Source organism: Sarcophilus harrisii, chromosome 1 (assembly GCF_902635505.1).
Source record: "Sarcophilus harrisii chromosome 1, mSarHar1.11, whole genome shotgun sequence".
NCBI lineage: Eukaryota > Metazoa > Chordata > Mammalia > Dasyuromorphia > Dasyuridae > Sarcophilus > Sarcophilus harrisii.
The window spans coordinates 591,994,588-592,018,909 of NC_045426.1; positions in this window are offsets into that span (position 1 = coordinate 591,994,588).

Consider the following 24,322-nt stretch of genomic DNA (forward strand, 5'->3'; position numbering starts at 1 on the left):
GCTATAGATTCCTTCCCATAGATTCTCTGCCCTGAGGAGTCTGAACTGCCCTGTGGAGTCTGAACTGCCCCAGGACTCTGTGCTGTCTGTGCTAGCATCTGTGTTCAGCTACTTGCACTTAGCTGCCCCCCTTCCATTTCCAATTGAAATAGACCTCTAACTATCTTCAAAATTATCTTCTGCTGGTAATTTGTTGCACTTCTGATATTTGTGGATTCTGCTTGTCCAGAGCTAATTTAGAGGCTAGATTTGCTAATTAGTCTGAGGGTTGTAGGAGAAGGTCAGAAAGAAATGTGTGTTCTCTTTACCACCTTGGCTCCAACCTATCCTAGATTCTCAAAGGCCAATGTATTGTAAACTCTATCCCAAAAGAGGAAAAAAAAAGTTTTAATAGATTCTAGCAAAAGGTGCCTATTCTCTTCAGATCAACTTTGTGTAGAAAGTCACAACCAGTAGAGTGAGCACTTGGTGATTGATTCTTTGGCCACAATAATCAGTATTGTACTCAATATTTGTCACTATATATATATATATATATATATATATATATATACATACATATATATATATATCCAGGAAAAGAACTAAGGAGACTGAATGTAAATGAACACATGCTATGTTCATTTATTTTTTCTGGTGTTTTTTTTTTTTTTTTTTATCTCTCTCATGGTTTTTCCTTTTTGCTTTGATTTTTCTCTCCCAACATACACACACACACACACACACATATATATACATTTATATGTATTTATATAAAATTTATATATATGTACATATGTATGTATATATACATATATATATATATATATATATATAGAGAGAGAGAGAGAGAGAGAGAGAGAGAGAGAGAGAGAGAGAGAGAGAGAGAGAGAAAGAGAGAGAGAGAGAGAGAGAGAGCACAAATGGAAATCTGGAGTCTGTACAAAATAGTGTGCTTAGAATATTGGGGAACTATAAACTCTACACAAGAGAATCAATCTAGAGAACATGGGAAATCTAGCATGGAGAAGAAAATACTTGGAGAGATATAACTTTCTTTAAGTATCTGAAAGGCTATTATGTAGGAAATGGTTTTGGCTTCTTCTGTAGCCAAAGGCTAGAAATAGACCACTGAGTTGAAATTGTTTAGAATTATATTCAGAATCATATTTAATCTTGACTTCAAGAAGAACTTACTGAATAGTGAAACTCATCAAAAGTGCAGTCAAATGCTTTAAGAGGCAATAATTCACCTATTACTAAAGGTCTTCAATCCAATGCTAAACTAATACTTGAGGGGACTCCCATTGAAGAATGACTTGGGCAAACAAACTCTTTTTGAAACTCTCAATTTCTTTAATTTTTGATCCTGTGATCTGATTTAACTAGATACAGTGAAAAGGATGCACAATAAAATGGCATAGTAGGTAGAGTACCAGGCCTTGAGTCAGAAGGCTGTGCAACTCTAAGCAAATCATTTAACCTTCAGTTTCCTTTAATGAAATGAGCAGGAGAAGAAAATAACAAACTTTTCTCATATCATTGCCAAGAAAATCCAAATGGGGTCATGAAAAGTTGGATATGACTAAAATAACTGAACAAGTGAAAAGGATGTAAGGAAGGAGCACATGGAATTTATATTGTTATCTCTTAGACAAAACAATATCCTCAATGCAGATGTTGTCACTTTTCTGTCTGGTTCCTGCCAGACTTCATGCTCATTCACTTAAAATGGATCTTTAACCTATCTCTTCTCTTCAATTTATGAACAAAGAAGAACTAGATAACATTTTCAAAGGCAAAATGGGTAATTTTGATTACATTAAATTAAAAAGGTTTTGCACAAACAAAACCAACAGAAACAAGATCAAAAGGGAAGTACAAATCTGGGGGAAAATCTTTACAAGCAGTATTTCTAATAAAAGTCTCATTTCTCATATATATATAAAGAACTGTGTCAAATTTATAAGAATACATGCTATTTCCCCAATTGATAAATGGTCAAATGATGTGAATGTATAATTTTCAGATGATGAAATTAAAGCCTTTTATAATTATATGAAAAAATGCTCTAAATCACTATTAATTAGAGAAATGCAAATTAAAACTCTGAGGTACCACTTTACAACTCTCAGATTGGTTAAGATTACAGGAAAAGATAATGATAAATGTGAGAGGAGATGTGGGAAAACTGGGACACTAATGCATTGTTGGTGGAGTTGTGAAATGATCCAACCATTCTGAAGAGCAATTTGGAACTATGCCCAAAGGGATATAAAACTGTGCATACCCTTTGATTTATTTAAGTCTGTATCCCAAGAAAATCACAAAGGAGGGGAAAGGACCCACAAGTACAAAAATGTTTGTAGCAGCTCTATTTATGGTAGCAAAGAACTGGAAATTGAATGGATGCCCATCATTTGGGGAATGGCTAAACAAGTTGTTGTACATGAAGGTAATGGGATAGTACTGTTCTATAAAAAATGATGAGCAAACTGAGTATAGAGAACCCTGGAAAGATTTACATAAATTGATGTTGAGCAAAACAAGCAGAACCAGGAATACATTGTCCACAATAAGAGCAACAATGTGCAATGAACTCTGAAATGCTTGGCTCTTCTCAGTAGTTCAGTGATCTCAAGCAGTTCCAATAGGCTTTGAATAGAAAATGCCATCTGCATCCAGAAAAAGAACTAAGGAGACTGAATGTAAATGAACACATGCTATGTTCATTTATTTTTTCTGGTTTTTTTTTTTATCTTTCTCAAGGTTTTTCCCTTTTGTTTTGATTTTTCTCTCCCAACATAATTCATAAAGCAAGGAATATTAAAAATAAATAAACTTACTACAGTAAAAAAAGAAAGAATGAATGAAAGGGAAGGAGAGAGGGAGGAAGGAAGGGAGAAAGTAAGGAAGGAAGGAAGGAAGGAAGGAAGGAAGGAAGGAAGGAAGGAAGGAAGGATGAAAGAAAGAAAGAAGGAAAGAAAAAAAGAAAGAGAAACCAGGGGCCTTTGCCTATGGGAGAATGTCTTTGTTTGAGCTCAATTTCTCTCAGTAAAGTCAATGACTAAGCAATCTTGATTCTTTCTTTCCTTTGTACTCCCTATCTTACTTTTCAGCTTTGTGTTTGGGATCTCAAGTTGCTAGACCATGTGACCTCACCTCAAGAAAGTCTAATGGTGCCCTGGAAAAGCTTTTAGCTTTTAATCTAATTCCATCCTCTCTAGAGGAGAGCTTGTATGGAGCTTGTAGTTTCAGATCAGAGGGTTTATAAACTTGGATCGGTGAACTAGATTTTTACAGAAATATTTTGATAATTTTTTTAATTTTGCTTTCTTTATAATTGTATCAATTTTATTCTATATATTTTAAAATACTATTTTAAGAAAGGATCCATAGTCCTCACCAGACTGTCAAAGAAGTCCATCAAACAAAAAATTAAGCAAACTCTATATTGGGATTATTTTCGCAAATTTTACAATCAATTTATAGAAATCATTCTTGAAAGATGATTTATATTTGTATTTGACCTAGGAATTTTCCCCAAGATCTATGTACTTCCTAATCCTTATGAACTAGTTTTCTGAAGTAAAATTATTATCTATAATATTGAAGGAAAATCACTAGAGAACTCTTAGATATACAATTTTGCTGAAGATGTTGGGAATGACTGAATGGGAAGAGTAATCAAATTATAGATTTAAATGACTTCCTGACTAATATTGGGGTATAGCCAAAAGTCACTTCCTCTAGGAGTAAGAAGATTTCAATTTCTTAGCAACTCTCTCACCAATACTTAACCACTCTGAACCCTAATTTTCTCATACAAAATGGAGATTGAAAATTGGTGAAAATAATGGAGGAGATGAATGAGTGGTGAATAGGATGAGCAAACATGGATGGATTGCAATCTACATTGCTGACAGGAATACTTAAAAAAAGAGAGTAAAGTGAGAATGATATACTTGCTCTGCTTATGTCACTGGGTTGTTGTTAATCCAGAGCTGTGATTTCATCTGTGAGCAAAGTTCTCTCCACTAATGCAGGTCAACAATTCCTCTGTAATTTAATAGCTAGCTAGCAATTTTCAAGGTTTGCAAACCTGTGGGGGGTGGAGGAAGGGGGGTGTATATATATATATATATATATATATATTATTTCATTCTTATAATAATTTTGAGAGGTAGCTCCTTCTTTATAGATGAAGAAACAAAGTGACTTACCCATAATCTCACAACTTATTGTCTGAAGCAAAATTGGAATTCAGGTATACCAAGTTAAATGACTTGATTAGAATCACACAACAATTATGTGTCAGCATTAGGGCTTGAACCTAGATTTTGTTTTGGATCTTTTTTGAGGCATTGAGGCAAGTCATAGTGGCTAGAACATTAGATTTGGATTCAGGAAGACCTGGGCAAGACACTGAACATCTTTGAGACTCAGTTTCCCCAACTATAAAATGAAAGCATTGAATTTGATGGTTTCTAAAGTCCATTTTAGCTCTAAATCCTGGCTGAGGTCACATCCTCCCTAGCAACAGGACAGAATACTTTCACTGCTAATTTGTGGCGATCTATGCAGCAGCTCTCCAGGAGAGACAAAGAATTCACAAAGCTCTAGAGAGAAGAAAGAAACAGATTCTGCTTGAACATCTGAATTCTGATGTTTTCCTCCAGAGAGTAAATGGTGTATTTTTTTTTCCTGAGGAGTAAATGTACATGAAAAAAAAATTTTTTTAAGATATGAGATGCTATGTGTGTGTCATTAATCACATGTAATATTTTAATTGAAAAAATCATGAATCCATTGATCTAACAGTGGGAAAGACTGAATTCTACTAAAGACAAGCAATGGAGAGTAACATTTCACCACTACTAGCTATTATTATTACAATATTTTTGTTCAAAATGTAATCTAAAAATGCCCAGGAAATATATGTTTGGGGAAAGACTTGTGCCAGGCAAACAGCAAGGGGGGTGGATAGTAAATAGGGACCCCAAAGATTGTGCTTATGTCCAAATAATCATAGATATACATAAGGTATAACCTGGACCTGTGGTATACCCCAAGGCAAGTACTCAGTCTTTCTCTTTCCCTTGGGGGGTGTTAGGGAAGGGCAGTGGTAATGCTCTCTTGGATATACTGGAACATCTGGATACACTTGGCCCAATTCTATGAAAAACTATTAAAAAGTCATACTGGAACTCTTCTGGGAAGATTTATGGAAGGACAAGTCAATCTGCACCATTGGAGAAAATTTCAAATAGATGAGATCACAGATCTCCTGAAATATGGAAGAAGATATCTGATGCAATAAATAGTAGTATATGTGGCATCAGTTATGAACTAGATAAGGAAGAACATAATAAAAACCCTTCTAGTAGGGCATATAAATTGATATATGGCAGATATTATAGGCTAAGCTTCTATTATTTCATAAGATAGTTTCCTTGGCTGAAAAAAAAAAAAAAAAGATCAACAAATAACCTCACACTAAATGATTACTTTAGGCTTCTGTGCTTATTATAAATGGATAAATTCCACCAGAAAAATGAGAAAACACGACCAAGAATATTGCCTTCTCTAAAGGAATTTGTTCTTTAATTGATGTGACTTCTGTATCATTTCTTTTCTCTTGAAATAATTGAAGGTATATTTTAAAGAATAAAACAAACAAAAAACAGCCTTTTTTGTAATGATAAGGAACTAAAAACTAAATGGAGCCCATCAGTTGAAAAATGGCTGAATAAGTTATGGTATATGAAAGTTATGGAATATTATTTTTCTTATAACAATGATTCCAGAAAGGCCTGGAGAGATTTATGAATAAAACCAAGAGAATATTGTACACAGCAACAATAAGATTATATGATAATCAATTCTAATAGACATGGCTCTTTTCAACAGTGAGGTGATTTAGTCCAATTCCAATAGACTGGTGATAGAGAAAGTCAACTGCATCCGGAGAGAGGATTATGGGAACTGATGTGGATCATGACACAATATTTTCACTCTTTTTGTTGTTTGCTTGCTTTTTGTTTTCTTTTTCATTTTTTTTTCTTTTTGATTTGATTTTTCCTGTGCAACATAATTGTGGAAATATTTATAGAAGAATTGCACGTTTAATATATGTTGGATTTCTTTCTTTCTGGGGGGGGGGGGAAGTGGGAGGAAGGGAGGGAGAAAAAATTCAGAGCAGAGGGTTTAGCAGAGGTGAATGTTGAAAACTATCTTTGCATATATTTGAAAATAAAAAGCTTTAATTAAAAAAAAAAGAACAAAACAAAAAGTCCTTTACATATGATAATATATCTCCAAAGCCTCATCAGACATTAGAAAGGTGGGGAATCCATAGGAGAAAGTGCTTTAATGGCAGTCAGTTTGAGATAATTAGATGTTAGCTGAGTGGTCTAGGTTTTACAAAATTGAGAATTTTATGGTAAGAATGCTCAACAAAACATAAATCAATATCACTGTATTTCTAGAATCCTTTGAAAGGAAAACAGTGTTAGGCAGGGGCCAAGAAGAATATAGTTTCTCTGCTAACATATTTAGGATATTACATTTTTTAAGCTATAGAAAAATGCATTCCTGAAATTTTTAAAAAAGATCTCTTTTCAAACCATTCACAAATTTAATTTTGTTTTCTAGCTATTCTAGGTTACAGAATTGCCTTAACTATCAATACCTTCCCTCCCCTGTCAGAAATCTAGAAATTCTTAAATAGTGACAAAGTATTTATTTTGTTGGACAGCACAGCTCAGTTTTATTTTTGTTCTGAAACTGCATCTTGTACTCAATGAACAAAATCATGGGCCTGATGGGGAGAAAAAAATCACATCCTCCTCCACAACTCTAAAGAGCTCTTTCACCTCCCTCCTATGAAGTTATGCTGAACAATCTCCAAATGGAAGGGAGAACCCATAAAAATGTGGGAGAAGATGTGAATTGAGCCCTCTGTGAATATCCTCATTTAGATGTTTTCCTTCAGAGATAAAAAAAAATCAGCTGAGATATATCCTCTGGTTTTATCATAAGCAAAGAGAAAGAGAAAGAACCAGAAGCAGATTATAGTAAAATTGTAATTGGCACACAGACTATAATCATTACTAGTATATACTTGACCTGAGATCAATATTACTTGTTAGAATCCTTACAAAGTGTTAAGTCAATAGAGTTGAGAGAAACAATGCTTATGTAATTGGTTTACACATTAGAGTTCACAAGTCCAGAAGATTTACAAGTTACACCTCCTATAATCCCACTCTCTTAGAGGAAGAGTCAACCTTTGGGTTCACACCTTTAAGAGATCATATATAAGAAGCTCTCAGTCTCAGCGAGGGTCAGCTGAAGATATTGAGAGCCACAAGTCAATGAAAAGTTCAGTTGAAGAGATGGAAAGCCAGAAGTCAGTCAGTTGAGGGGATTGAGAAGACAGGAATCGGAGTTGAGCTAGAGGCAGAAGCTAGCAGAGGCAAAAGACTAGCAATGAGAGCTTTCAGAACCAAAGAAAGCTAACTGGGCTATTTTGGAAGAGACAATAAAGAACTGTATTTTAACTCCTGGATGCATTTGAGGTGATTATTACTCTGAACCGAAACTAAGGCTGCCTCCAGAAAACCCCCCAAGAAACCTGCTCCCACAGAGAACCATTATATTTTAGAAAAGAACACCACATTTTGGCACCCAATGTGGGGCTGACAGGATGCTGATTTCAGTGGGAAAACCTCTGATCCTGATTTCAGGGAGAAGCCTCTGATCCTGATCCAGTGAAAAAGTCTCTCTGGCCCAGAAATTAGGGTGAATACAAAGAAATTTTGTTAAAAGAGTTAAAGTAGAATTTCAGCTAAAATGGGACAGATGTTTAGAAAACAGCCTCCTGTTTCTCTTCAAGGAAAATGTTTAGAGAGCATTGTCAACGTTATGAAAAGCCAAGGTTTGATTATAATTTTGGAGCAGATCACTGAACTTTTAGAAACTGTAAAGTACATATGTCCTTATTTCTCTATGGAAAAAGAATTGGATCTAGAGGAGTGGAAATTAGTAGGAGAGGATCTTTGTCAATTCTACAATAAAAATGGACATGACTCAATTTCCAAATACACACTTAATACATATAATTTAATACAACTGGCTTTAAGAAATTATATAAGTGTTAGAATAAGGAAAAAGAAGAAAGAGCAGGAAGAAGAGGTGCCAACTAAACTAGGTGAAAAGGAGGAAGAATCAGATAAGAATGGAGTTAAGTACAATTTTGAGTGTGATACTTCACAGCAGGAGAAATTAGATCATTCCACATCTCATGACCCTCCCCCCTCAATTAATCCTTCATGGGTGGAGGGAGAAGGAGGAGGGGGAGAGGCAGAAACACAATCAGCATCTCCTGTGAAGCAGAATATGACAAGATTAGAAAAGGCATTGATTAAGGCTAAAAATGAAGGACAAGATGTATCTGATTTTATAAATGCATATGCTGTGAGTGAAGAGCTTGACTCTTCAGGTCAAAAAAGAAAAAGATACATTCCTTTTAATTTGGAAAAAATTAAGGATTTGAAAAAGGGTTGCACTCTTTCTGGGACTACATCATCTTATGTTACCATGTTACTAGATAATTTGTCTTATGAAATCTTAACCCCACCTGGAGAGACTTACACAAACTGATGCTGAGTGAAACGAGCAGGGCCAAGAGATCATTATATACTTCAACAACAATACTATATGATGACCAATTCTGATGGACTTGGCCATCCTCAGCAATGAGATCAACCAAATCATTTCCAATGGAGCAGTAATGAACTGAACCAGCTATGCCCAGAAAAAGAACTCTGGGAGATGACTAAAAACCATTACATTGAATTCCCAATCCCTATATTTTTGCCCACCTGCATTTTGGATTTCCTTCACAGGCTAATTGTACAATATTTCAGAGTCCAATTCTTTTTGTACAGCAAAATAAAGGTTTGGTCATGTATACTTATTGTGTTTCTAATTTATATTTTAATATATTTAACATCTCCTGGTCATCCTGCCATCTGGGGGAGGAGGTGGGGGGTAAGAGGTGAAAAATTGGAACAAGAGGTTTGGCAATTGTCAATGCTGTAAAGTTACCCATACATATAACCTGTAAATAAAAGGCTAATAAATAAAGTAGTATCTTCTGAAAAAAACAAAAGAAATCTTAATCCCAATGATTGGAAATCCATAGCTAGGACATGTTTAGAACCTGTACAAACTTGTTGTGGCTTTCAGAGTATCATGAATTATGTAGGATTCAAGCCCAATGAAATAGGCAAACAGGAGTTAATCTACAAATTACTTTTTTTTTAATCTTTTTTTTTTTTGTACAAATCACTTTTGACCAACTAGCTGGTGAAGGTCAGTATAGAGAGAATTAAGAACATATTGATTATCTCATAACAGTGTATGAGCAAATTTCTAAGGCTACAATAAAAGCTTGGGGTTCTCTTCTCGGACAGAAAAATGAAAGTAAAGCCTTCACAAAAATAGAACAAGGTCCCAATGAGCCTTTTGCAGATTTTGTGGGACGTTTGGAAACAGCTGTAATAAGAACCATTGGAGATAATGCAGCTACAGAAATAATGACCAGACATCTGGCTAAGGAAAATGCTAATGAGATTTGTAAAAAGAATTATATGGGGACTAGACAAAGATACTCCTTTAGAGGAGATCATAAGGCGCTGTGCCACAGTGGACACAAATGCTTATTATATCCAGACTATGATGAACATGGGAAGACAGGGTGCCTCTTGTCAAGGGACTTTTAGAGAAAATCGTCGATGTTTTCAATGTGGAAAAGTTGGACATCTGAGAGCCCATTGGGGATACAGAGATAGAGAGGACAGGGTGAGAGAAAACCCAAAACCCCATGTCCAAAATGCAACTGAGGCTTCCACTGGGCCTCTGAATATAGATTGATTTAGAGAAATGAAAGGTGGAGCCCAGCTCCAAAGGTTACACCCAGAGAGTCTTTAGAAGGTCAGGACTCTGATGTGATCAATCAGCCTAAAAGTAATCACATGTCAGAAAGAGATTACAATTGGGGAGAATATAGGCTTTTTAACCCAACAGGGCAGTGTCTAGTGCAAACAGCTCCCATGTAATTACCAGATGATGAGGAGAAATCCCCAAAGTGGTAAATAGAAGGGAATTAGGTTAACTGCCTGGGGAAGAGGGTTTGCTTGTATTTCTACAGATGGAGAAGGAATCAGATGGGTGCCAATGAGCCTTGTCCATCAGAGAGAAACAGAAAAAGAGAAAAACCTCAAAACAAAGAAGATTTAAGAACCATCTGACACTGAAAGAACATGGCTGACAATGAGACTGTTAAAAGAAATTTAAAATCTTCAGAAATCATTGGATTCCCTAATACAAGATGAGACTGTTTCAAGGACTTGAAAACCAGGAGGAATCTTTGGATTCCTTGAGATGAAAAATTGTTGATGAAACTATTGCAGTACTTCAAAGCTTTCAGGAATTATTGGATTCCTGGTGCATGAACTAATGGACAATGGATTCCTTTTGGACTATTTCTAGGACTTATGGACATGTATAAATTCTTATGTTGATTCATGTTATTTGTTACATCACTACTAGCCTGTGTTATATTGCCATGTGCTTATGTAATTTATGTAATTATGTGTAATACCTCCCATATTGATGGATTTATGTATACCTGTCACCATAGTAGCTTTCTATGGTTAAGGTTCTTTTCTGTTTCTTGCTCATTTTCTTTCTTTTTTCTATTTTATGACTTTCAAAGTTGAGCTCTGCTTCTGGGGTACAAAGGGATCTGTCCCAAGCTTCTTGTGCAGCTCTGAGTCTTGACTTTAAGTACAGGGCTCATTGTGTTTGGTGCCTTGCACATAATATGGGGTAGAACTACTTACTATCTCCAGGAAACAGCCTGGTTTCCTGGGCTGGCAATTTTTCAGAGGCTTCTCATGCTTGTGTCTTGCTCATAGCAGTGGGTAGCCCACCTTCTGTCTCTCAGGCTGGCAACATGCCAATATTTTGTATTTTGCTCACAGCATGAGGTAGTCCTACCTTCTCTCTCTCTCTAGGAAACAGCCTGGTTTCCAGGGTTGGCAATTTGCCTTCTGCTCTGGGACTGGAGGCTGACCCATTGGTTTGCTTTGCTACTGAGCCAGGACCCAAGGGTCTCAGTTGTTGATTTTCTGTGATTAAGACACTCCCATTGGCTTTCCTGGACACCATCTGAGCCAGACACATCATATTTTCAGAAACCTTGTTTCATGTGGCTTTCAAGGGAAACTGGACAAACTCAAGCAGCTCTCTGGCTTTACTCTGCCATCTTGGCTCCACCCCCAGAACTCAAGAAATGAAATCAGAAGTCAAAAAATATAATTTTTGTGTCATGGACCCCTTTGACAGGTTGATAAGGTCCATGGACCCCTTTTCAAAATAATATTTTAAATAAAAAATATTATTCCAGATAAAGCTAATTATGTTCAAATAAAATATATATTTTTCCCCATCTAAGGTCAAGGACCTTCCCTTAGAATCAATATATGAACTTGTAGAGATCCATAAGACCCTTGGATAAATGAAGTGGCTCTGTTATTTAGCAACTATGTGGCACAGTGGACAAAGCATGTAAATCCTAAATCATGAAAACCTGAGTTCAAATCCTGCTTGACACTTACTAATTGAGCGACCCTGAATAAATCACTTACCCCTAACTGCTTGAGTTTTATCATATATAAAAAGGGGATAATAATAGCACCTAGTTTTCAAGGTTATTGTGAGGAAAAATAATGTAATATTTATAAAGCACTTAATACATTTTAATGTCATATATAAATGCTAGATGTATTATAATTATTAATGTTGTTATATATCATCAAGGAGTCAAAGCAAAAGTCGCAATTTTTATTTTTGTTCAATTAAAGTGTGGTTTATTAATAAAATTGCTTAATATAAAATTTTTTAGTCAATGTCAATGACTCAGTTCTTTAATTTTGTTGTTTTAAAATAATGAACTCTTGTCCTAGCCCCAACTATTTTTAAACTACAATCTATAATGCTCATCATTGGTTTAAAAAAAAGTGATTGATAGAAAGTCATAAAAAATATTGCTGATTTATCCACTTAAAATTTATGCCATAATGGACCCACACTTAACACCATACACCAAGATAAAATCAAAATGGGTTCATGATTTAGGCATAAAGAATGAGAATAAAAATAAATTAGAGGAACATAGAACAGTTTACCTCTCAGGCTTGTGGAGGAAGAAGGAATTTTTGACCAAAGAAGAACTAGAGATCATTATTGATCACAAAATAGAAACTTTTGATTATATCAAGTTAAAAAGTTTTTGTACAAACAAAACGTATGCAAACAAGATTAAAAGAAACTGGGAAACCATTTTTACAATTAAAGGTTCTGATAAAGGCCTCATGTCCAAAATATAGAGAGAATTGACTCTAATTTATAAGAAATCAAGCCATTCTCCAATTGATAAATGGTCAAAAGATATGAACACGCAATTTTCTGATGATGAAATTGAAACTATTTCTACTTATATGAAAGGATGTTCCAAATCACTATTGATCAGAGAAATGCAAATTAAGACAATTCTGAGATACCACTACATAATTGTCAGATTGGCTAAGATGACAGGAAAAGATAATGAAGAATGTTGGAGGGGATGTGGGAAAACTGGGACACCAATGCATTGTTGGTGGAGTTGTGAACGAATCCAGCCATTCTGGAGAACAATTTAGAACTATACTCAAAAAGTTATCAAACTGTGCATACCTTTTGATCCAGCAGTGTTACTATTGGGCTTATATCCCAAAGAGATATTAAAGAAGGGAAAGGGACCTACATGTGCAAAAATGTAGCAGCCCTCTTTGTAGTGGCTAGAAATTGGAAATTGAATGGATACCCATCAATTGGAGTGGGAAAATTGTGGTATATGAATGTTATGGAATATTATTGTTCTGTAAGAAATGACCAGCAGGATGAATACAGAGAGGCTTGGAGAGACATACATGAACTGATACTAAGTGAAATGAGCAAAACCAGGAGATCATTATACACTTCAACAACAATACTATATGAGGATATATTCTGATGGAAGTGGATATCTTCCACAATGAGAAATTCCAAATCAGTTCCAATTGATCAATGATGGACAGAATCAGCTACACCCAGAGAAAGAACACTGGGAAATGAATGTGGACTATTTGCATTTTTATTTTTCTTCCCAAGTTATTTTTACCTTCTGAATCCAATATTTTTTGTGCAACAAGAGAACTGTATGGATCTGTACATATATATTGTACTTAAGATATACTTTAACATGTTTAACATGTATGAGACTGCCTGCCATCTAGGGGAGGGGGTAAAGGGAGGGAAGGGAAAAGTTGGAACAGAAGTGAGTGCAAGGGACAATGTTGAAAAATTACCCAGGCATATGTTTTGTCAAAAAAAAGCTATAATAAAAAAATAAAAAATAAAACAATAAAACTTATGTCATAGACTTAGATTACATAGAAGCTTTATATCTACATATCATGAATACTTTCTTTGAGAAAAAAATAAATCACTAGATACAGTGAGATCAAAATAACATCATGAAAAGTAAAACTTATTTGATTTGATTTAATTTTAATAGGAAAGATTTCATTACTCATATATGGATAATTCCTGAATCAGATGCTTATGAAGGAATAATTTAGTGTAAATATCAAAATTACTACAAAGCTAGAAGAATTGAGGGGCAGCTAGGTGTCTAAATGGATAGAACAACAGACTTGGAGTCATGAAAACCACAATTTAAATCCAAACTCAGATACCAGCTGTGTAATACTGAACACGTAAGTCATTTAACCTTCACAAAATGAACTGGAGAAGGAAATGGCAAACTACTTCAATATCTTTAGCAAAAAATAATGATAATAATAATAACCAAATGAGATCACAAAGAGGTAGACATGACTAAAATGACTGAACAACAACAAAATGATTTTTATCATCTTTCAGTTGAAGACCTTTTCAACTTAGCAGAATGGGAACTGTAATAGCAGACATTCTGATACACAGACTACATTATTTTTCTGTAACCTCACAGAAATATTGTAAGTACTGCATTAGAAGGTACTGTGTGAGGAAAACTAACAAATGATCTTCGGACCCATCCATGAAATAGAGTCCAACACACCAATTAAATACATTTATTGTCTTAAAAAAACCAAAGCACTTCTGTGGGAAAGAATATCCTACAAGGGAACAGAAAAGTAAAGAGAATTCTTCCCCTCCTCAAAGGGAAGAGAAAAGAAGATAAAATAATATAGTTTCTAGAGGCTTTTGGAAAGGGAAGGATAGTGTTTAAGGGAGAAGATATCATCAGTAGATACAATGAGCCAGGGAGTAAGGTATTTGGAAAGTCCTGAGTCTGCAGCTGCTACTCAAGGTGGCCTTGAGCCATACAAGGCTGGTCTGGCCCCTGTAGCCATATCCAAGTTCACCCAGAGTTCACTTCACAAAGGATCACTGGTATGTCAAGCAGCTCTGAGCCTCTGAAATCCTTCTGTCTAGTTTGTTGTGTAACTCCTATTTCCTCGTCCCCTGTGAAGAAGGGAAATTCTAACATATAATATAGCCATTACAGAGCTCACATCCACAAGAAATACCACTTATTATTCATATTTTGCAACTGTAAATACTCAGGCTTATCTCTAGAGATAACATATGTTGTCTAGGAGTCATATACCTTTTAGATACCTGGAGTTGGTTTGAATCCAAGTTCTCCTAACCTCAAAGTCAGAATTCTATCCAGTGTACTTTTTCCATACCAGGCTATCTTTTAGAACCACTCTTTTCATTAATCAGTTCTTTTATAGTTAGGTTACTCCAATGATTATCAGCCCCTATTTATCACAACTAGAATATTTCCAATTATATGTAGGATCTTAAAACAGGATTTATTAAAATGATTTTTTAGTCGAAGATGAGTGGTATCTCTATTAAATATCCAAGAAAATCTACATAAGCTAATATCTTCTTCAAGTCAATAATACAAAAGAAAAGGAAATTACCTGTATCTATATCAAATTTTCTATTCATAAGAATAAATCATATTTAAACATGTATTAATGCTTTCCATAGCTCCAATATAAAAAGAAACTTTTACACTATTTAAAGATAAGTATTTGCTATTTTCTTTTCTCCTTTTTTCAGGAACTAAGCAGAGGAATAGGGGTTTACAAAATCTCTTGCAAAGCTGAGATCTTTTCATTATTAAACTAAACCCAGGTTAACTGCATTTCATGACCAAAAAGCCTACTTCCCAGGAACTGAAGTAACACAACCATTATGCTGGTGATGAGCTTAATTAGCTAATGAGTTAACAAGGCATACACTCATTTCATCAAGATGAGAGAGAAACACAAGAATAAGTACTGGTTTTGCATGCTAGTCATATTAGGAGAACAAAACAGAAATTGAGTAATACATGCATAACAGAATTGAAATGAAGAATAGAAGGTTAAAAAGTAAAGAGGATGTGAACAAAGTGGAAGGATTGTACCTTGGAAGTAGGGGTCAAGCCAAAGAAAGACAGAAGAAAGAAATGGGGCAAAAGGGGTCATTTCTTTCCCCCTTTATAAGGGAATGTTCCCAACTAGATAAAGAGAAAAACAAAACAAACAGAAGTGTAAGAGAATGGCATAACATTGATGTTTGAATCAGTTGTCTATTCCAGCCTCTAAAATTCCTCCTTTTGCAATCATTTAATCACATTTTATGTATGTTTATTTAAATAATGCTTAAAGGTTAGCAAGTACTTTACAAATATTATCTAATTTTATTCTCACAGTCATAGGAGTAGATGAGGAAAACGAGAATGAGAAAATTTAAATGATTTTTCCCAGGGTTACATAACTAGGAAATGTCTAATGCTAAGTTTGAATTCAGGTCTTCCTTCCAGGTCCAGGGATCTATCCACGTACTTTGCTGGACACATTCATCTGTTCTTTTTCTCCTACCAAAGTGAGAGAATGTCTTTAAAGATTTTAGGGATAAATACAAAGTTAAAGTATTAAATAAATGCTAGTCATCATTATGTCTAAATATCCCTCTGTAACTTCACTTATTGCAACTGGTGCTGCCAATGTCATTTTATATATATATATATATATATATATATATATATATATATGTATATAATCATCCTTCATATACTTAAAGACAATTATTATTTCCTCCCCACGTGCCAGTTTTTTTTTTTTTTTTCTAGCAAAACTCCAGGTTTTTTTACTAGCCCTGATATGCAGTGATTCAGTCTCCTTTACACTCTGGTTATTTTTCTTTGAACCCTCTGCAAATTTCCTTCCTAAGATGTCATATTCAGAAGTAGACATAATATTCCAGTTGTGACTTTAATAAATCAGAGTGCAGTATTTCTTTTTCTGGACATTATGCCTCTATTAATCAAAGTTAAAAGTCCTACTAAAAGGAAGTCTTGTATGTTGTAGAATCAGCTGGTCTCCAAATTAGGATAGTCCCATATTCAAGTCCTTCCTCTGATTCTGTGACCCTAGTCATTTAATTTCTCAGTGTCCCAGACAACATTCAAATTGAGCAACCAATAAGCTTTTATTAAGTGCCTATTATATTTACCTCAGTTTTCTGATCTATAAAGTGAGCAGAAGAAGGAAATGGCAGACCATTCCAGTATCTTTGACATGATCCAAATGGGGTCATGAAAAGTCAGATATGACAAAAATGACTCAACAGGCTAAAAGATTCTAAGATAAAGATCAGGTGCCAATGTAATTATACTGACAAAAGTTTCTTTTACCAAAGAATTAATATTTTTAGTAAAAAAAAAAAAACACATTAATGATTTTGGTCAGCATATTACACTGTGATCTTGCACTAAACTAATGTTCTGTTAAGATTCTAACTTTTAGTAATTTTTTATTTGTGCAAGTCTCCCCCATATTGTATTTGTGTGGTTAATTTTTTTCAACTCGAATGTAGGATGCTCCATTTATCCTGATTACAATCTGTCGTATTACTTTAGCTAATTATTCTAGCTTACTGATATATTTGACTCTAGACTGTAATCTAATGTATTCATGGTGTCTTTTGGCATTTTTTATTTGTAAACTTGATAAGCAAATAATTGGGCCTTAATTCCAAAGTGGCAGAAATGTTTAGCAGAACACCATACATGGACCTCTAAATTCCTCCACTGTAGATCTCCTTTGAGGTTGTCATTCATTATTTACTATTTTTTGTTGAGTAATTCACTCCCATTTCAGATATATTTAGCATTCTAACACTTAACCCACAACTTTTTATCTTGTCCACAAAGTTAACACAAGATACTGGATGTAGAAGGCCACAGATACTGGGGGAAAAACATTTTGTTCGAATCCAAGAATACTGTCTGTAGCTTTTCTTTGCTCTACCATGTAAGCAACCATGTTAAGAAAGAAAGAAAGAAAGAAAGAAAGAAAGAAAGAAAGAAAGAAAGAAAGAAAACAATATGATGTAGGAAAAAGAATAATGAATTTGGAATCAGGAAACCTGCTTTTAAGGATCAGGAGATCATTATATACTTCAACAACAATACTATATGATGATCAATTCTGATGAACTTGGCTCTCTTCAACAGTGAGATGAACTAAATCAGTTCCATTTGTTCAGTAATGAATAGAACCAGCTACACCCAACTAAAGAACTCTGGAAAATGAATGTGAACAACTACATAGCATTTCCAATCCCTCTGTTTTTGTTCGCCTGCATTTTTGATTTCTTTCTCAAGTTAATTTTACTTTATTTCAAAATCCCATTCTTCTTATGCAGCAAAATAACTGTATGGACATGTATACTTATATTGTATTTAACATATACTTTAACATATTTAACATGTATTGTCTACCTGCCATCTGGGGGAAGGGGTGGGGGGAAGGAGAGGAAAAGTTGGAACAGAAAGTTTTGCAATTGTCAATGCTGAAAAATTAACCATGCAAATATCTTGTAGATAAAAAGCTATAGTAATTTTTAAAAATGACTGTAATATCAAAACAAGTCATCGACAAAACTTTAACAATTAAAAAAAAATGATTTTGTCTTCTACTAGATATACTCTCTGAGGTAAGTATGAGTTTTATCTAGAATTATGCTGACAATGTCCTGAATACATTAAGCTCTTCAATATATCTTTCTTGAATTAAATTTATTTCTATTGACACTAAAAAAAAAAAAAAAAAAAAAAAAACCTCCTTTGTGACCAAATCTCTTAACCTCTCTGAACATGAGCCTGCCTCATTTTACTCATCTCCAAAATGAAGGAATTCATCTAGATGGCTAGGTGGTACAGTAGATAGAATTCCAAGACTGTAGTCAAGAACTTTTATTTTTCTGGTTTCAAATATGAACTAAAACACCTACTAGCTGTGTGACCCTGGACAAGTCACTTCTCTTTGACTTGGTCTCCTCATCTATAAAATGAGTTGGAGAATGAATTGCAAACCTTTCATATCTCTAGTATCTTTGCCAAGAAAGCAAATGTTAAAGCTGTCTTCTGACTTTGGGGGGAATGCTTGAGAAATTCTCCTTGAACTCTTGAGAAGCTCTCCCTTGAAAAAGACCTGCTCCTAATAAGAGCTGAGAAAGAGATTAAAGAAATAAGAATAGGCAATGAGGAAACCAAATTATCACTCTTTGCCGATGACATGATGGTATACTTAGAGAACCCCAGAGATTCTGCTAAAAATTTAGAAATAATCCACAACTTTAGCAAGTTGCTGGTTATAAAATAAACCCACATAAGTCATAGCATTCTTATATATCACTAACAAAATCCAACAGTCAAGTTACAAAGAAATTCCATTTAAAGTAACTACTGATAATATAAAATATTTAGGAATCTATTTGCCAAGGAAAATCAGAAACTTTATGAAGCAAAATTACAGACCACTTTTCACACAAATTAAGTCTGATCTAACCAATTGAAAATATTAAATGCTCTTGGATAAGGGCACAAATATAATAAAGATGACAATATTACCTAAACTAATCTATTTATTTGGCCTATACAATCAGACTCCCAAAAACTATTTAATGACCTGAAAAATAACAACAAAGTTCATATGGAAAAACAAAGGTCAAAATTTCAAGGGAATTAATGAAAAAAAAAAAATCAAATTAAGGTGACTTAGCTGTACCAGATCTAAAATTATATTATAGAGCAGCATTCAAAACTTTTAGTTTGGCTAAGGAATAATTAGTTGATCAGTGGAATAGATTAGGTTCAAGGAATAAAACAGTCAACAAAATATACCCTAGTCTTTGACAAACCCAAAAAGATCCCAGCTTTTGGGATAAGAACTTACTTTTGATAAAAATTGTGGGAAAATTGGAAACAAATGGCAAAACAGGCATTGTTATATTAACACCAACAAAGATAAGGTCAAAATGGGTTAACCTAGGCATAAAAGAAATTATTAATAAATTAGGAACACAAGGATAGTTTACCTCTCAGACCTGTGGAAGGGAAGGTCTTTATGACCAAAGCAGAACTAAGAGATCATTTTAATAAAAAGAAAATTTCTTTACCAAACTAAAAGTTTTTACAAACAAAACTAATCAGACAAGATTAGAAGGAAGCAATAAACTGGGAAAATATTTTACAGTCAAAGGTTCTGATAAAGGCCTCATTTCCAAAATATAAGAAATTCTCTAATTTATAAAAAATCAAGCCATTCTCAATTGAAAATGGTCAAAGGAATGAACAGACAATTCTCAGATGAAAAATTGAAAATATTTCTAGTCATATGAAAAATGCCCAAGTCATTATTAATCAGAAAATGCAAATTAAAAAAACTCTGATACCACCACCTGTAGATTGGCTAAGTGACAGGAAAAAATAATGATTGTTGGAGGGATGCGGAAAACTGGGACATTGATGCATTGTTGGTGGGTTGTGAACAGATCCAACCATTTTGGAAATTTGGAACTTTCAAAAAGTTATCAAACTGTCATACCCATCCAACAGTGTTACTACGGGTTATATCCAAAAGTTATAAGAAGGAAAGGGACCTTATGTCACGAATGTTTGGGCAGCCCTTTTTTATGCTAAAAACTGGAAACTGAATGGATGTCCATCGTTGGAGAATGCTGAATAAATTGTGGTATATGAATATTATGGAATATTACTTTTGTGAAAAGGAAATTTCAGAAAGGCCTGGGAGACTTACATGAATGATGCTGAGTGAAATAGGGCCAGGAGATCATTTTAACTTCACAACAATCTTATGGCCAGTTCTGATGGAAGGCCATCCTCCAACGAGATCAACAAATCATTTCCAATGGGCAGTAAAACTGAACCAGCTATGCCCAGAAAAAACTCTGGGAGATGACTAAAACCATTACATTGAATTCCCAATCCCTATTTTATCCACCTGCATTTTTGATTTCCTTCACAAGCTAATTGTACAAATTTGGTCTGATTCTTTTGTACAGCAAAATAATTTTGGTCATTACTTATTTGTATCTAATTTATATTTTAATATATTTAACATCTTCTGGTCATCCTGCCATCTGGGGATGGGGAAGTAAGAGGTGAAAAATTGGAACAAGAGTTTGGCAATTTTAATGCTTAAATTCCCATCTATATATCCTGTAAATAAAAGGCTATTAAATAAAAAAAAAAAAAAAAAAAAGAAAAAAAAAATTATCTGTGCATATGTTTTGTAAATAAAAAGCTTTAATTAAAAAAAAAAAAAAAGAAAAAGAAAAAGACCTGCTCCAGGGAATCAAGTAGTTTCATTCTGTTACACCCTCTATTGAGTTGAAGATTAGTCCAGGGACACTCATTCAATGGGAAATCTATTCAGTTGGAAGATTTTGATCTGATTTCAACTCAAACTGCCCCCAGCCAAGATAAAATAGGTTTCTGCTCACTCAATTCTTTGCAGAGGCCCCAAACAGGAACATGTCAGGCCAAGGGATCTCTACTTGGCATATCTGCCTGCAAGGACCCCCTTCCCACTGAGAAGACACTCTTTTGTCAGCGCTAACCCCTTTTTATCTCTCTGCCAGGATTTCTCTGCTAGATCTTTACTTTTCTTTCAGGACCTTGACACTGAGGAAGTTAGCCTCCTAGCAAAAGCTGACTTCTAAGTGCCAATAAACTTCTTTGTGCCAGTCTAACTTTTTGGGTCCGTAAATTCTTTTATGAAGGAACTGTGCCAACCAGAAGGGGTTCTCACAACTCTCTGTCTTGTATTGAACCTCATCAGGATCACAAACTGAACTGTACTCAACAACAAAGTTCCATCCATCTCTACATACTATGATACTCATTTAAAAATGACATTTTTTTTGCTTTTATGCCATCATGTTGATATCTACTGAATACCACTTTCCTTTTTACATGCCTGAAACACACCCTTGTGAAATTTTTTTAACCAAATCTTGTTTCATTAGTGTGGAAAACTCCAGGTGAAAAAAAGTCTATCTCCCAAAGTAGATGAACTATATGTTTTTTGTAGGAAAACTAAGTAAGCTAAGTTTTCAGGGGCTCATCATCAGAAACTGGTAGCTCTACACCAGTTCTGTAACTTATAATCTTAGAAAATTACCAGGCAGCGGAATTGAAGTGATTTTCCCAGTATACCCAGCCAGTATGTGTCAGAGTGAGGGCTAGAATGCAAATATTCCTGATTCTGAGGCCAGTATTCAATCCACCATGTCATGATGTTTCAGAATTTTGCCAGGAATTGAAGTCAAGCTCAGTGGCTTAAAGAGCAAAGATTCACCTCTTTTTTGAAAATTAGAACATCAGTGTGTTCTGTGGTACCTCTCCATTTCCTTCAGTCTTTCAAAGATCTTTAACTATAGCTTGGCAAGTGCAATGATAATAAAAGATTGTTAATACTTCTGAATAAAGGATAATCCAAATTATTTCCTTTTGTTCCTTTCCAGAATTATGAATTTGATTATAGCAATCAGGAATAATATATTTTGAGTGTTGATTGACTTTTGTGCAGCTATAATGGGGCTCAACAATATACTCTGTATCATTTTTATGTTTTTCTTTATAAAAATTTATGCGATTTTTCCAAAGTAATTTTTCCACTGATGTGTCAGTTGTAGGGAAAGCTATTTCAGATTCCTCATCCCTCACCAAATTTTGCCTTTATGGCAAATACTTCACTCAACTTTATCACAATTTCATGTTGCCTGACTTTCCTACAAAAGGGGGAGGGATCAAGTAATTTCTGCTACATAATGGCACTTACACCATTTCCCTTGAACTTAATTTTATTTTTGATCTTCTCCTGACTACTTTTTAATTACTATATTATGCTTCAGTATTTTTGTTTAATATGTAAATGTGATTTGTGATTTCTCTAGGTAAGAAATTCTTAGGATAGAAACTTCCCTACCAATGAAGGTAGTAAACTGATTATAATGTAGTATGTAACTCTTAAAGCCCAAGAAATCAAATGACTTGCCCAGAATCATATAACTACTTAAGTGTCAGAACAGGTATTTGAACTTGTCATCTTGTTGGTGATATAATGGATAAAGTACAGGATTTGGGTTCAGGAAGGCTTATATTCCTGAGTTCACACCTGACCACAGACACCAGCCAGGTGACTCTAGACAAATCACTTAATCCTATTTGCCTCAGTTTACACATCTGTTAAATGATCTGAAAAAGAAAATGGCAAACCACTATAATACTATTGCCAAGAAAACCTCAACTAGGCTCATGAAAAGTCAGATGTAACTGAGTAACAACAAAAAAATGTTGTCTATAAGCCCAATATTCTATCTACTAATTAACATTACTTCAATTTTGGCTTTATTTATTCTCTAACTAAGGTAGTTTACTAGTTCTAATTTTGAAGACATTATGGTCTAACTTTATTTTTTAAATATTCTGTTTTATTCATAGAGTTGTAACATATAGGAGATGGAAGGGATCTTAGAGATCAATTAAGCTATTCCTCTCATATTTGGAATAGAGAAACAGATCCAAAAAATTAAGTAATTTTCCCAAGGTTACATATTTGTTTTGAAAAATAATCAGTAAAAACAAATGGTTGATCATTCTAAGAAGATTGACAAAAAGCTAGGTTAAAAAAATATTCTGTAGAAGATATGGTCAAATAGGAAACTATTCCTTTTAAAATACAGTATTGATAAGAAAGAGGGGAGCAAATCAAGAATGAATTAGTAATAAGGTTGTCAAGCAAATTCACTCTAGATTGGGACAAAAATTTACAAGAAAAGACAGCTTGGAAGGTGGTGTTTGCATAAACTATGGTATTTGATTTGCTAGCCACAAAAGAGGCAATATAAATGAGCTACTTTAAATCTTAGAAGACCAAATATGGCTTTGGAGGCAGTTAGAATACTACCAAGTTCAATATACAATAAGAATACATGAGCTCATCTAGTTAAGTATTCCCTCCACTGATACAAATCATGAAGCCTTTATGTACTCTATGATCCAGTGACAGATACTGGCATTTCTGATAATCTGATGGATAAAATCCATCTTCAATCCCTGCGCCTTTGCCCTGGAAAGTTATTTGCAAGGATGGTTCATCAGCATGTGACATCAGTGTCATGAGTTCCTTGAAGGAAAGGACTATGTTTTTGCCTGTTTTTGCATTCCTAAAATTTAGTACAATGCCTGGCACTGTGTAAGCACTGAATAAACACTTATTGACTAACTGAGATATTTAGGCCAAAGGGGAAAAAATGATTTGATGGCCAAACTGGTGATGAACTTTTGATTAGTTTTCTTACAAAAGGGCACATAGCCATTGGGTCTATTCTTGAAGTCTTCTACATTGATAGAACTTGCCAGAGCTTGCTCTCCACTGCCATAGTCTTTGAGAATCAAGGATCATTGGCATAACAATTTGAATCATTGGACTGACTAGTACTCAGAGTTAAATAGAAAGGTTTAATGTCACTTAAAGATCTTTTTTTTTTTTTCCTAAAATAAGCATCAGGTGAAGAGTTCTAAAGTACCAAAAGACTAACTGGGAGCATTGCATTTTTAAAGTTTTTGCATCTTAAGGGGGGGGGGAATGGATATGAGATAATAGTTGAAATTAACAACAATCACAACAATAAATATTTATTAGACTGTGTGCAGATTATTGCATATAATAATGATGATGATGATGATGATGATAGAATGCAAAACATTACTCATGTCTTTTGTCCTTCCTATAAAAACAATGAATTAAGAAGTTTGGGGAGAGAAATCATCTATCTCATAGAATCTACCCACATCTCTAAGTTCCTGAGTTCT